At 24.2% G+C, this 18,440-nt stretch overlaps 1 long non-coding RNA gene across 1 annotated transcript in view; it reads right to left on the bottom strand.

The window, feature by feature from the left end:
- The window catches only part of LOC141176356 (uncharacterized), a 51,480-nt gene that overhangs the window by 32,570 nt on the left and 470 nt on the right, over nucleotides 1–18,440 (bottom strand). The window contains exon 2 of the long non-coding RNA XR_012253142.1: nucleotides 16,769–16,983. This is a non-coding gene — a long non-coding RNA (uncharacterized lncRNA). The remainder of the gene's footprint in view (nucleotides 1–16,768; nucleotides 16,984–18,440) is intronic.

Here is an 18,440-nt window from a genome sequence, read left to right as displayed (position 1 = left end):
TAATAGATAGATGATAGATAGATGATAGATAGATAATAGATAGATAATAGATGATAGATAATAGATAGATAATAGATAATAGATAGATAGATAATAGATAGATAGATAATAGATAGATGATAGATAATAGATAGATAATAGATAGATAATAGATAATAGATGATAGATAATAAATAGATAATAGATAGATAATAGATAGATGATAGATAGATAGATAATAGATAGATAATAGATAATAGATGATAGATAATAAATAGATAATAGATAGATAATAGATAGATGATAGATGATAGATAATAGATAGATGATAGATAATAGATAATAGATAGATAATAGATAGATAATAGATAGATGATAGATAATAGATAGTTAATAAATAGATGATAGATAATAGATAGATGATAGATAATAGATAGATGAGAGATAGATAATAGATAGATAATAGATAGATAATAGATAGATGATAGATAATAGATAGATAATAGATAATAGATGATAGATAGATGATAGATAATAGATAATAGATAGATGATAGATAGATGATAGATAATAGATAGATGATAGATAGATGATAGATAATAGATAGATGATAGATAGATGATAGATAATAGATAGATGATAGATAATAGATAGATAATAGATAGATGAAAGATAATAGATAGATGATAGATAGATGATAGATAATAGATAGATAATAGATAGATAATAGATAGATAGATAATAGATAGATAATAGATAGATGATAGATAGATAATAGATAGATAATAGATAGATGATAGATAATAGATAGATAGATGATAGATAATAGATAGATGATAGATAGATAATAGATAGATAATAGATAGATGATAGATAATAGATAGATAGATGATAGATAATAGATAGATGATAGATAGATAATAGATAGATAATAGATAGATTATAGATAATAGATAGATAATAGATAGATAATAGATAGATGAAAGATAATAGATAGATGATAGATAGATAATAGATAGATAATAGATAGATGATAGATAATAGATAGATGATAGATAATAGATAGATAATAGATAGATAATAGATGATAGATAGATGATAGATAGATAATAGATAGATGATAGATAGATAATAGATAGATAATAGATAGATGATAGATAATAGATAGATAGATGATAGATAATAGATAGATGATAGATAGATAATAGATAGATAATAGATAGATGATAGATAATAGATAGATAATAGATAGATAATAGATAGATGAAAGATAATAGATAGATGATAGATAGATAATAGATAGATAATAGATAGATGATAGATAATAGATAGATGATAGATAATAGATAATAGATAGATAATAGATAGATGATAGATAGATAATAGATAGATAATAGATGATAGATAATAGATAGATAATAGATAATAGATAGATGATAGATAGATAATAGATAGATGATAGATAGATGATAGATAGATAATAGATAGATAATAGATGATAGATAATAGATAGATAATAGATAATAGATAGATGATAGATAGATAATAGATAGATAGATAATAGATAGATGATAGATAATAGATAGATAATAGATAGATAGATATATGATAGATAATAGATAGATAATAGATAGATGATAGATAGATGATAGATAGATGATAGATAGATGATAGATAATAGATAGATAATAGATAATAGATAGATAATAGATAGATAATAGATAGATAATAGATAGATTATAGATGATAGATAGATAATAGATAGATGATAGATAGATAATAGATAATAGATAGATGATAGATAGATAGATAATAGATAGATGATAGATAATAGATAATAGATAGATAATAGATAGATGATAGATAGATAATAGATAGATGATAGATAATAGATAGATAATAGATAATAGATGATAGATAGATAATAGATAGATGATAGAGAGATAATAGATAATAGATGATAGATAGATAGATAATAGATAGATGATAGATAATAGATAATAGATAGATAATAGATAGATAATAGATAGATAATAGATAGATGATAGATAAAAAATAGATAATAGATAGATGATAGATAATAGATAGATAATAGATAGATAATAGATAGATAATAGATAGATAGATAATAGATAGATAGATAATAGATAGATGATAGATAGATAATAGATAGATAATAGATAGATAGATAATAGATATATAATAGATAGATAATAGATAATAGATAATAGATAGATGATAGATAATAGATAGATGATAGATAATAGATAATAGATAGATAATAGATAATAGATAGATGATAGATAGATAATAGATAGATAATAGATAGATAATAGATAGATAATAGATAGATAGATAGATAATAGATAATAGATAGATAATAGATAGATAATAGATAATAGATAGATAATAGATAGATAATAGATAATAGATAATAGATAATAGATAATAGATAGATGATAGATAGATAATAGATAGATAATAGATAATAGATAATAGATAATAGATAATAGATAGATGATAGATAATAGATAATAGATAGATAATAGATAATAGATAGATGATAGATAGATAATAGATAGATAATAGATAGATAATAGATAGATAATAGATAGATAGATATATAATAGATAGATAATAGATAATAGATAGATGATAGATAGATAATAGATAGATGATAGATAGATAATAGATAGATGATAGATAATAGATAGATAATAGATAGATGATAGATAATAGATAGATAATAGATAATAGATAGATGATAGATAATAGATAGATGACAGATAATAGATAATAGATAGATGATAGATAGATAATAGATAATAGATAGATGATAGATAGATAGATAATAGATGATAGATAATAGATAGATGATAGATAATAGATAGATAATAGATAATAGATAGATGATAGATAATGGATAGATAATAGATAGATGATAGATAGATGAGAGATAATAGATAGATAATAGATAGATAATAGATGATAGATAATAGATAGATGATAGATAATAGATAGATAATAGATAATAGATAGATAATAGATAGATGATAGATAATAGATAGATAGATAATAGATAGATAATAGATAGATGATAGATAGATAGATAATAGATAGATGATAGATAATAGATAGATGATAGATAATAGATAGATAATAGATAGATAATAGATAGATAATAGATGATAGATAATAGATAGATAATAGATAGATAATAGATAGATAATAGATGATAGATAATAGATAGATAATAGATAGATAATAGATAGATAATAGATAGATAATAGATAATAGATGATAGATAGATGATAGATAATAGATAGATAATAGATAATAGATAGATAATAGATAGATAATAGATAATAGATAGATGATAGATAATAGATAATAGATAGATGATAGATGATAGATAATAGATAGATGATAGATGATAGATAATAGATAGATAATAGATAGATAATAGATAGATGATAGATAGATAATAGATGATAGATAGATGATAGATAATAGATAGATAATAGATAGATGATAGATAATAGATAGATAATAGATAGATGATAGATAATAGATAATAGATAGATAATAGATAGATAATAGATGAAGGATAATAGATAGATAATAGATAATAGATAGATGATAGATAGATGATAGATAATAGATAGATGATAGATAGATAATAGATAGATGATAGATAGATGATAGATAATAGATAGATGATAGATAGATGATAGATAATAGATAGATAATAGATAGATGATAGATAATAGATAATAGATAGATAATAGATAGATAATAGATGAAGGATAATAGATAGATAATAGATAATAGATAGATGATAGATAGATGATAGATAATAGATAGATGATAGATAGATAATAGATAGATGATAGATAGATGATAGATAATAGATAGATAATAGATAGATGATAGATAATAGATAGATAATAGATAGATGATAGATAATAGATAATAGATAGATAATAGATAGATAATAGATAGATAGATAATAGATAGATAATAGATAATAGATAGATAATAGATGATAGATAATAGATATATGATAGATAGATAATAGATAGATGATAGATAGATAATATATAGATGATAGATAGATGATAGATAAAAAATAGATAATAGATAGATAATAGATAGATAGATAATAGATGATAGATAGATAATAGATAATAGATAGATAATAGATAGATGATAGATAATAGATAGATGATAGATAGATGATAGATAGATGATAGATGATAGATAGATAATAGATAATAGATAGATAATAGATAGATAATAGATAGATAATAGATGATAGATAGATGATAGATAATAAATAGATAATAGATAGATGATAGATAATAGATAGATGATACATGATAGATAGATGATAGATAATAGATAGATAATAGATAATAGATAGATAATAGATAGATAATAGATAGATGATAGATAGATGATAGATAATAGATAGATGATAGATAATAGATAGATAATAGATAGATAATAGATAGATGATAGATAATAGATAGATAATAGATAGATAATAGATAGATGATAAATAATAAATAGATAATAGATAGATAATAGATAGATGATAGATAATAGATAGATAATAGATGATAGATAATAGATAGATAGATGACAGATAGATAATAGATAGATGATAGATAGATAATAGATAGATGAAAGATAATAGATAGATGATAGATAGATAATAGATAGATAATAGATAGATGATAGATAGATAATAGATAGATAGATAATAGATAGATGATAGATAATAGATAGATAATAGATAGATAATAGATAGATGATAGATAGATGATAGATAATAGATAGATGATAGATAGATAATAGATAGATGATAGATAATAGATAGATAATAGATAGATAATAGATAATAGATGATAGATAGATAATAGATAGATGATAGATAGATGATAGATAATAGATAGATAATAGATAGATGATAGATAGATAGATAATAGATAGATGATAGATAATAGATAGATGATAGATAGATGATAGATAATAGATAGATAATAGATAGATGATAGATAATAGATAGATGATAGATAATAGATAGATAATAGATAATAGATAGATAATATATAGATGATAGATAGATGATAGATAAAAAATAGATAATAGATAGATGATAGATAATAGATAGATGATAGATAATAGATAGATAATAGATAATAGATAGATAATAGATAGATAATAGATAGATAGATAATAGATAGATGATAGATAATAGATGATAGATAATAGATGATAGATAATAGATAGATAATAGATAGATAATAGATAGATGATAGATAGATGATAGATAATAGATAGATAATAGATAGATAATAGATAGATGATAGATAGATGATAAATAATAAATAGATAATAAATAGATAATAGATAGATAATAGATAGATAGATAATAGATAGATGATAGATAATAGATGATAGATAATAGATGATAGATAATAGATAGATAATAGATAGATAATAGATAGATGATAGATAGATAATAGATAGATGATAGATAATAGATGATAGATAGATAATAGATAGATAATAGATAGATGATAGATAGATAATAGATAGATGATAGATAATAGATGATAGATAGATAGATGATAGATAGATAATAGATAGATGATAGATAGATAATAGATAGATGATAGATAGATAATAGATAGATGATAGATAATAGATGATAGATAGATAGATGATAGATAGATAATAGATAGATGATAGATAGATGATAAATAATAAATAGATAATAGATAGATAATAGATAGATAATAGATAGATGATAGATAATAGATAGATAATAGATGATAGATAGATAGATAATAGATAGATAATAGATAATAGATAGATAGATAATAGATAGATAATAGATAGATGATAGATAATAGATAGATGATAGATAATAGATAGATGATAGATGATAGATAGATGATAGATAGATAGATAATATATAGATGATAGATAGATGATAGATAAAAAATAGATAATAGATAGATGATAGATAATAGATAGATGATAGATAGATAGATAATATATAGATGATAGATAGATGATAGATAAAAAATAGATAATAGATAGATGATAGATAATAGATAGATGATAGATAATAGATAGATAATAGATAGATAATAGATAGATAGATAATAGATAGATAGATAATAGATAGATAATATATAGATGATAGATAGATAATATATAGATGATAGATAGATGATAGATAAAAAATAGATAATAGATAATAGATAGATAATAGCTAGATAATAGATAATAGATAGATAATAGATAGATAATAGATAGATAGATAATAGATAGATAGATAATAGATAGATGATAGATAATAGATAATAGATATATAATAGATAGATGATAGATAATAGATAATAGATAGATAATAGATAATAGATAGATAATAGATAGATAATAGATAGATGATAGATAATAGATAATAGATATATAATAGATAATAGATAGATAATAGATAGATGATAGATAATAGATAGATGATAGATAATAGATAGATGATAGATAGATGATAGATAATAGATATATAATAGATAGATAATAGATAGATAATAGATAGATAGATAATAGATAGATAATAGATAGATAATGGATAGATGATAGATAATAGATAGATGATAGATAATAGATAGATAATAGATAGATAGATAATAGATAGATGATAGATAGATAATAGATAGATGATAGATAGATGATAGATAATAGATAGATGATAGATGATAGATAGATGATAGATAATAGATAATAGATAGATAATAGATAATAGATAGATGATAGATAATAGATAGATGATAGATCATAGATAGATAATAGATAGATAGATAATAGATAGATGATAGATAATAGATAATAGATATATAATAGATAATAGATAGATGATAGATAATAGATAATAGATAGATGATAGATAATAGATAGATAATAGATAGATAGATAATAGATAGATAATAGATAGATGATAGATAATAGATAGATGATAGATAGATGATATATAATAGATAGATAATAGATAGATAATAGATAGATGATAGATAGATAATAGATAGATGACAGATAGATAGATAGATGATAGATAGATAATAGGTAGATAATAGATAGATAATAGATAGATAGATAATAGATAGATAATAGATAGATAATGGATAGATGATAGATAATAGATAGATGATAGATAATAGATAGATAATAGATAGATAGATAATAGATAGATAGATAGATAATAGATAGATAATGGATAGATGATAGATAATAGATAGATGATAGATAGATGATATATAGATAATAGATAGATAATAGATTAGATGATAGATAGATGATAGATAATAGATAGATAATAGATAGATAATAGATAATAGATAGATAATAGATAGATAATAGATAGATGATAGATAATAGATAGATAATAGATGATAGATAATAGATAGATGATAGATAATAGATAGATGATAGATAATAGATAGATAATAGATAGATAATAGATAGATAGATAATAGATAGATAATAGATAATAGATAAATGATAGATAATAGATAGATAATAGATAATAGATAGATGATAGATAATAGATAGATGATAGATAGATAATAGATAGATAATAGATAGATAATAGATAATAGATAGATAATAGATAGATAATAGATAGATGATAGATAATAGATAATAGATAGATGATAGATAGATAATAGATAGATGATAGATAGATAATAGATAGATGATAGATAATAGATAGATAATAGATAGATGATAGATAGATAGATGATAGATAATAGATAGATGATAGATAATAGATAATAGATAGATAGATAATAGATAGATGATAGATAATAGATAATAGATAGATAATAGATAATAGATAGATGATAGATAATAGATAGATAATAGATAGATGATAGATAATAGATAGATGATAGATAATGGATAGATAATAGATAGATGATAGATAATAGATAGATAATAGATAGATAATAGATAGATGATAGATAGATAATAGATAGATAATAGATAGATAATAGATAGATAATAGATAATAGATAGATGATAGATAATAGATAGATGATAGATAATAGATAATAGATAGATAATAGATAATAGATAGATAATAGATAGATGATAGATAGATAATAGATAGATGATAGATAGATAATAGATAGATGATAGATAATAGATAGATGATAGATGATAGATAGATGATAGATAACAGATAATAGATAGATAATAGATAATAGATAGATAATAGATAGATGATAGATAGATGATAGATAGATAATAGATAGATAATAGATAGATAATAGATAGATAATAGATAATAGATAGATGATAGATAATAGATAGATGATAGATAATAGATAGATAATAGATAGATGATAGATAATAGATAGATGATAGATAGATAATAGATAGATGATAGATAATAGATAGATGATAGATAGATAATAGATAGATAATAGATAATAGATAGATAATAGATAGATAATAGATAGATGATAGATAGATAATAGATAATAGATAGATGATAGATAATAGATAGATAATAGATAGATAATAGATAGATAATAGATAGATGATAGATAATAGATAGATGATAGATAATAGATAGATGATAGATAGATGATAGATAGATAATAGATAGATGATAGATAATAGATAGATGATAGATAATAGATAGATAATAGATAGATAATAGATAGATAATAGATAGATGATAGATAATAGATAGATGATAGATAGATGATAGATAGATAGATAATAGATAGATGATAGATAATAGATAGATGATAGATAATAGATAGATAATAGATAATAGATAGATAATAGATAGATAATAGATAGATGATAGATAATAGATAGATGATAGATAATAGATAGATGATAGATAGATGATAGATATATAATAGATAGATGATAGATAGATGATAGATAATAGATAGATGATAGATAATAGATAGATGATAGATGATAGATAGATGATAGATAATAGATAATAGATAGATAATAGATAGATGATAGATAATAGATAGATGATAGATAGATGATAGATAGATAATAGATAGATAATAGATAATAGATAGATAATAGATAGATGATAGATAATAGATAGATGATAGATAATAGATAATAGATAGATAATAGATAGATGATAGATAATAGATGATAGATAATAGATAGATAATAGATAGATAATAGATAGATGATAGATAATAGATAGATGATAGATAATAGATAATAGATAGATAATAGATAGATGATAGATAATAGATGATAGATAATAGATAGATAATAGATAGATAATAGATAGATGATAGATAGATGATAGATAGATGATAGATAGAAAATAGATAGATAATAGATAGATGATAGATAGATGATAGATAGATAATAGATAGATGATAGATAATAGATAGATGATAGATAATAGATGATAGATAGATAATAGATAATAGATAGATGATAGATAATAGATAGATAATAAATAGATGATAGATAGATAATAGATAGATGATAGATAATAGATAGATAATAGATAGATGATAGATAGATAATAGATAGATGATAGATAATAGATAGATAATAGATAGATGATAGATAGATAATAGATGATAGATAATAGATAGATGATAGATAATAGATAGATAATAGATAGATAATAGATAGATGATAGATAATAGATAGATAGATAATAGATAGATAATAGATAGATGATAGATAGATAATAGATGATAGATAATAGATAGATGATAGATAATAGATAGATAATAGATAGATAATAGATAGATGATAGATAATAGATAGATAATAGATAGATGATAGATAGATAGATAATAGATAGATGATAGATAATAGATAGATGATAGATAATAGATAGATAATAGATAGATAATAGATAATAGATAGATAATAGATAGATAATAGATAGATAATAGATAGATAATAGATAGATGATAGATAGATAGATAATAGATAGATGATAGATAATAGATAGATAATAGATAGATAATAGATAATAGATATATAATAGATAGATAATAGATAGATAATAGATAGATGATAGATAGATAATAGATAGATGACAGATAATAGATAATAGATAGATAATAGATAGATGATAGATAGATGATAGATAATAGATAATAGATAGATAATAGATAGATGATAGATAATAGATAGATAATAGATAGATAATAGATAGATGATAGATAGATGATAGATAGATGATAGATAGATAATAGATAGATGATAGATAATAGATAGATAATAGATAATAGATAGATGATAGATAATAGATAGATGATAGATAATAGATGATAGATAGATAATAGATAATAGATAGATGATAGATAATAGATAGATAATAAATAGATGATAGATAGATAATAGATAGATGATAGATAATAGATAGATAATAGATAGATGATAGATAGATAATAGATAGATGATAGATAATAGATAGATAATAGATAGATGATAGATAGATAATAGATGATAGATAATAGATAGATAATAGATAGATAATAGATAGATAATAGATAGATGATAGATAATAGATAGATAGATAATAGATAGATAATATATAGATGATAGATAGATGATAGATAATAGATAGATAATAGATAGATGATAGATAATAGATGATAGATAATAGATAGATAATAGATAATAGATGATAGATAATAGATAGATAATAGATAGATGATAGATAGATAATAGATGATAGATAATAGATAGATGATAGATAATAGATAGATAATAGATAGATAATAGATAGATGATAGATAATAGATAGATAGATAATAGATAGATAATAGATAGATAATATATAGATGATAGATAGATAATAGATAGATAATAGATAGATGATAGATAGATAATAGATGATAGATAATAGATAGATGATAGATAATAGATAGATAATAGATAGATAATAGATAGATAGATAATAGATAGATAATAGATAATAGATAAATGATAGATAATAGATAGATAATAGATAATAGATAGATGATAGATAATAGATAGATGATAGATAGATAATAGATAATAGATAGATGATAGATAGATAATAGATAATAGATAGATAATAGATAGATAATAGATAGATGATAGATAATAGATAATAGATAGATGATAGATAGATAATAGATAGATGATAGATAGATAATAGATAGATGATAGATAATAGATAGATAATAGATAGATGATAGATAATGGATAGATAATAGATAGATGATAGATAATAGATAATAGATAGATAGATAATAGATAGATGATAGATAATAGATAATAGATATATAATAGATAATAGATAGATGATAGATAATAGATAGATAATAGATAGATGATAGATAATAGATAGATAATAGATAATAGATAGATAATAGATAGATAATAGATAGATAATAGATAGATAATAGATAGATAATAGATAGATGATAGATAATAGATAGATGATATATAATAGATAGATAATAGATAGATGATAGATAATAGATAGATAATAGATAGATAATAGATAATAGATAGATAATAGATAGATAATATATAGATGATAGATAGATGATAGATAATAGATAGATAATAGATAGATAATAGATAGATAATAGATAGATGATAGATAATAGATAATAGATAGATGATAGATAGATAATAGATAGATGATAGATAGATAATAGATAGATGATAGATAATAGATAGATAATAGATAGATGATAGATAATGGATAGATAATAGATAGATGATAGATAATAGATAATAGATAGATAGATAATAGATAGATGATAGATAATAGATAATAGATATATAATAGATAATAGATAGATGATAGATAATAGATAGATAATAGATAGATGATAGATAATAGATAGATGATAGATAATGGATAGATAATAGATAGATGATAGATAATAGATAGATAATAGATAGATAATAGATAGATGATAGATAGATAATAGATAGATAATAGATAGATAATAGATAGATAGATGATAGATAGATAATAGATAGATGATAGGTAATAGATAGATGATAGATAATAGATAGATAATAGATAGATGATAGATAGATGATAGATAGATAATAGATAGATAATAGATAGATAATAGATAATAGATAGATGATAGATAATAGATAGATGATAGATAACAGATAATAGATAGATAATAGATAATAGATAGATAATAGATAGATGATAGATAGATGATAGATAGATAATAGATAGATAATAGATAGATAATAGATAATAGATAGATGATAGATAATAGATAGATGATAGATAATAGATAATAGATAGATAATAGATAATAGATAGATAATAGATAGATGATAGATAGATAATAGATAGATGATAGATAGATAATAGATAGATGATAGATAATAGATAATAGATAGATAATAGATAGATGATAGATAGATGATAGATAATAGATAATAGATATATAATAGATAGATAATAGATAGATGATAGATAATAGATAGATAATAGATGATAGATGATAGATAGATAATAGATAGATAATAGATAGATGATAGATAGATGATAGATAGATAATAGATAGATAATAGATAGATAATAGATAATAGATAGATGATAGATAATAGATAGATGATAGATAATAGATAGATAATAGATAGATGATAGATAATAGATAGATGATAGATAGATAATAGATAGATGATAGATAATAGATAGATGATAGATAGATAATAGATAGATAATAGATAATAGATAGATAATAGATAGATAATAGATAGATGATAGATAGATAATAGATAATAGATAGATGATAGATAATAGATAGATAATAGATAGATAATAGATAGATAATAGATAGATGATAGATAATAGATAGATGATAGATAATAGATAGATGATAGATAGATGATAGATAGATAATAGATAGATGATAGATAATAGATAGATGATAGATAATAGATAGATAATAGATAGATAATAGATAGATAATAGATAGATGATAGATAATAGATAGATGATAGATAGATGATAGATAGATAGATAATAGATAGATGATAGATAATAGATAGATGATAGATAATAGATAGATAATAGATAGATGATAGATAATAGATAGATGATAGATAGATAATAGATAGATGATAGATAATAGATAGATGATAGATAGATAATAGATAGATAATAGATAATAGATAGATAATAGATAGATAATAGATAGATGATAGATAGATAATAGATAATAGATAGATGATAGATAATAGATAGATAATAGATAGATAATAGATAGATAATAGATAGATGATAGATAATAGATAGATGATAGATAGATGATAGATAGATAGATAATAGATAGATGATAGATAATAGATAGATGATAGATAATAGATAGATAATAGATAATAGATAGATAATAGATAGATAATAGATAGATGATAGATAATAGATAGATGATAGATAGATGATAGATAGATAATAGATAGATGATAGATAGATGATAGATAATAGATAGATGATAGATAATAGATAGATAATAGATAATAGATAGATAATAGATAGATAATAGATAGATGATAGATAATAGATAGATGATAGATAGATAATAGATAGATGATAGATAGATAATAGATAGATGATAGATAATAGATAGATGATAGATAATAGATAGATAATAGATAGATAATAGATAGATAATAGATAGATGATAGATAATAGATAGATGATAGATAGATGATAGATAGATAGATAATAGATAGATGATAGATAATAGATAGATGATAGATAATAGATAGATAATAGATAATAGATAGATAATAGATAGATAATAGATAGATGATAGATAATAGATAGATGATAGATAGATGATAGATAGATAATAGATAGATGATAGATAGATGATAGATAATAGATAGATGATAGATAATAGATAGATGATAGATGATAGATAGATGATAGATAATAGATAATAGATAGATAATAGATAGATGATAGATAATAGATAGATGATAGATAGATGATAGATAGATAATAGATAGATAATAGATAGATGATAGATAATAGATAGATGATAGATAATAGATAGATGATAGATAATAGATAATAGATAGATGATAGATAATAGATGATAGATAATAGATAGATAATAGATAGATAATAGATAGATGATAGATAGATGATAGATAGATGATAGATAGAAAATAGATAGATAATAGATAGATGATAGATAGATGATAGATAGATAATAGATAGATGATAGATAATAGATAGATGATAGATAATAGATGATAGATAGATAATAGATAATAGATAGATGATAGATAGATAATAGATAGATAATAAATAGATGATAGATAGATAATAGATAGATGATAGATAATAGATAGATAATAGATAGATGATAGATAGATAATAGATAGATGATAGATAATAGATAGATAATAGATAGATGATAGATAGATAATAGATGATAGATAATAGATAGATGATAGATAATAGATAGATAATAGATAGATAATAGATAGATGATAGATAATAGATAGATAGATAATAGATAGATAATAGATAGATGATAGATAGATAATAGATGATAGATAATAGATAGATGATAGATAATAGATAGATAATAGATAGATAATAGATAGATGATAGATAATAGATAGATAGATAATAGATAGATAATAGATAGATGATAGATAGATAGATAATAGATAGATGATAGATAATAGATAGATGATAGATAATAGATAGATAATAGATAGATAATAGATAATAGATAGATAATAGATAGATAATAGATAGATAGATAATAGATAGATGATAGATAATAGATAGATGACAGATAATAGATAATAGATAGATAATAGATAGATGATAGATAGATGATAGATAATAGATAATAGATAGATAATAGATAGATGATAGATAGATGATAGATAGATGATAGATAGATAATAGATAGATGATAGATAATAGATAGATAATAGATAATAGATAGATGATAGATAATAGATAGATGATAGATAATAGATGATAGATAGATAATAGATAATAGATAGATGATAGATAATAGATAGATAATAAATAGATGATAGATAGATAATAGATGATAGATAATAGATAGATGATAGATAATAGATAGATAATAGATAGATAATAGATAGATGATAGATAATAGATAGATAGATAATAGATAGATAATAGATAGATGATAGATAGATAATAGATGATAGATAATAGATAGATAATAGATAGATAATAGATAGATGATAGATAATAGATAGATAATAGATAGATAATAGATAGATGATAGATAATAGATAGATAGATAATAGATAGATAATAGATAGATGATAGATAGATAGATAATAGATAGATGATAGATAATAGATAGATGATAGATAATAGATAGATAATAGATAGATAATAGATAATAGATAGATAATAGATAGATAATAGATAGATAGATAATAGATAGATGATAGATAATAGATAGATGACAGATAATAGATAATAGATAGATAATAGATAGATGATAGATAGATGATAGATAATAGATAATAGATAGATAATAGATAGATGATAGATAATAGATAGATAATAGATAGATAATAGATAGATGATAGATAGATGATAGATAGATGATAGATAGATAATAGATAGATGATAGATAATAGATGATAGATAATAGATAGATAATAGATAGATGATAGATAATAGATAGATGATAGATAGATGATAGATAATAGATAGATAATAGATAGATAATAGATAGATGATAGATAATAGATAGATAATAGATAGATAATAGATGGATAATAGATAGATAGATGATAGAGAGATAATAGATAGATAATAGATAGATGATAGATAATAGATAGATAATAGATAGATAATAGATAGATAATAGATAGATGATAGATAATAGATAATAGATAGATGATAGATATTAGATAATAGATAATAGATAGATAATAGATAGATAATAGATAGATGATAGATAATAGATAGATGATAGATAGATAATAGATAATAGATAGATGATAGATAATAGATAGATGATAGATAATAGATGGATAATAGATAGATAGATAATAGATAGATGATAGATATTAGATAATAGATAATAGATAGATAATAGATAGATGATAGATAATAGATAGATGATAGATAGATAATAGATAATAGATAGATGATAGATATTAGATAATAGATAATAGATAGATAATAGATAGATGATAGATAATAGATAGATGATAGATAGATAATAGATAATAGATAGATGATAGATAATAGATAGATGATAGATAATAGATGGATAATAGATAGATGATAGAGAGATAATAGATAGATAATAGATAGATGATAGATAATAGATAGATAATAGATAGATAATAGATGGATAATAGATAGATGATAGATAATAGATAGATGATAGATAATAGATAGATGATAGATAGATGATAGATAATAGATAGATAATGGATAGATGATAGATAAATGATAGATAATAGATAGATGATAGATAATAGATAGATGATAGATAGATAGATAATATATAGATGATAGATAGATGATAGATAAAAAATAGATAATAGATAGATGATAGATAATAGATAGATGATAGAGAGATAATAGATAGATAATAGATAGATAATAGATAATAGATAGATAATAGATAGATAATAGATAGATGATAGATAATAAATAGATAGATAATAGATAGATGATAGATAAATGATAGATAGATACCAGGTGGATGGATAATGTATTTACCCTTTGGACCCTTGATATAAGACCTGTAGACCACCATACAGACCCGGAGCCCCCCACGCTGCCGTCTCTTTCCCCCTTTTCGGCTGCAGTCTTCGCTGTGAGGAGCTCAGTAACGAGCTGCAGATGGTGACTGTCGCCTGACTGATGGAGGAGGAATCAGAGGAGACCCCATTGATTATTGTGGGGTCCTTCTAGATTCCTTTATGTATCTGTTTCTAGAATGGAAAAATACAAATTTCACGTGATGCGCTGCTTCATTTCTGTTCTAAAAACAGACACATAACAGAATCCGGAGGACCCCTAATAATGGGAATTGGATGTTTCGCCCCCCCCCCCAGTTTACCCCCAGCAATTCGCCCCCGGGTACATTTCGCCCTCGCACATTTCGTCCCCAGCATTTGGCCCCCAGGATATTTTGCCCCCACACATTTCAGCCCCGCACATATCGCCCCCAGTTCACCCCGGTCCGGGGGGCGAAACATGCGGGGGCGAAATGTGTGGGGGCGAATCTTCCTGGGGGCGAATCTTCCTGGGGGCGAACTGATGGGGGCAAACTGCGGGGGGCAAATTGCTGGGGGCGAACTGCTGGGGGCGAAACTTCCTATAACCCCTAATAATAATATATCTGCAATGCGACAGAGTCCCGCAGAAAGCCTGCGCCGTCGAGCCCGCGCCATCGAGCCCGCGCCATCAAGCCTGCGCCGTCGAGCCCGCGCCATCGAGCCCGCGCCATCGAGCCTGCGCCGTCGAGCCCGCGCCATCGAGCCTGCGCCGTCGAGCCCGCGCCATCGAGCCCGCGCCATCGAGCCTGCGCCGTCGAGCCCGCGCCATCGAGCCCGCGCCATCGAGCCTGCGCCGTCGAGCCTGCGCCATCGAGCCCGCGCCGTCGAGCCCGCGCCATCGAGCCCACGCCATCGAGCCTGCGCCGTCGAGCCCGCGCCATCGAGCCCGCGCCATCGAGCCCGCGCCGTCGAGCCCGCGCCATCGAGCCTGCGCCGTCGAGCCCGCGCCATCGAGCCTGCGCCGTCGAGCCCGCGCCATCGAGCCCGCGCCGTCGAGCCTGCGCCGTCGAGCCCGCGCCATCGAGCCTGCGCCATCGAGCCCGCGCCATCGAGCCCGCGCCGTCGAGCTCGCGCCATCGAGCCCGCGCCATCGAGCCTGCGCCGTCGAGCCCGCGCCATCGAGCCCGCGCCATCGAGCCCGCCCCTAACAATCGCAGGTAGAGCAGTGCTCCGCCCACAATTGTTAACATGTTAAATGCCGCTGTCAATCACATGCCGGCATGTGTGCACGTCATTCTCTCTGCCCATGATTTCATCACAGGTCACCAATGGGTTGTCATGATAGCAGGGGGTCAGCTGAAGACCCCCGATGCTTGTCATTACAGAGCTTCTGCCTGTGGCCGGGCTTCAAAGGATCACTGTATATAGTACAAGCGATCCGACGAGCGATTCTTCAAATCCCCTAAGGGGACTATCAAAAACAGTGAAAAGTAACAAAAAAGTTTTAAAAAATATGAAAAAAAAATAAAAAAAAAAGCCCCAAAACTAAAAAAAGTTTAAAAAAGACACGTGTGCGGTATCGTCGAGTTCAGAAAAGTCTGATCTATAAAAATATAAAAACAATTAACCCGATCATTAAACACCGTAAACGGAAAAAAAAATCAAGAACG

Source organism: Phyllobates terribilis, unplaced genomic scaffold, assembly GCF_046119375.1.
Source record: "Phyllobates terribilis strain yellow unplaced genomic scaffold, ASM4611937v1 Scaffold_25__1_contigs__length_18738178, whole genome shotgun sequence".
Lineage (NCBI taxonomy): Eukaryota > Metazoa > Chordata > Amphibia > Anura > Dendrobatidae > Phyllobates > Phyllobates terribilis.
The sequence above is the reverse complement of the archived record's forward strand: the minus strand, read 5'-3'. Positions and strand labels throughout refer to the sequence as shown.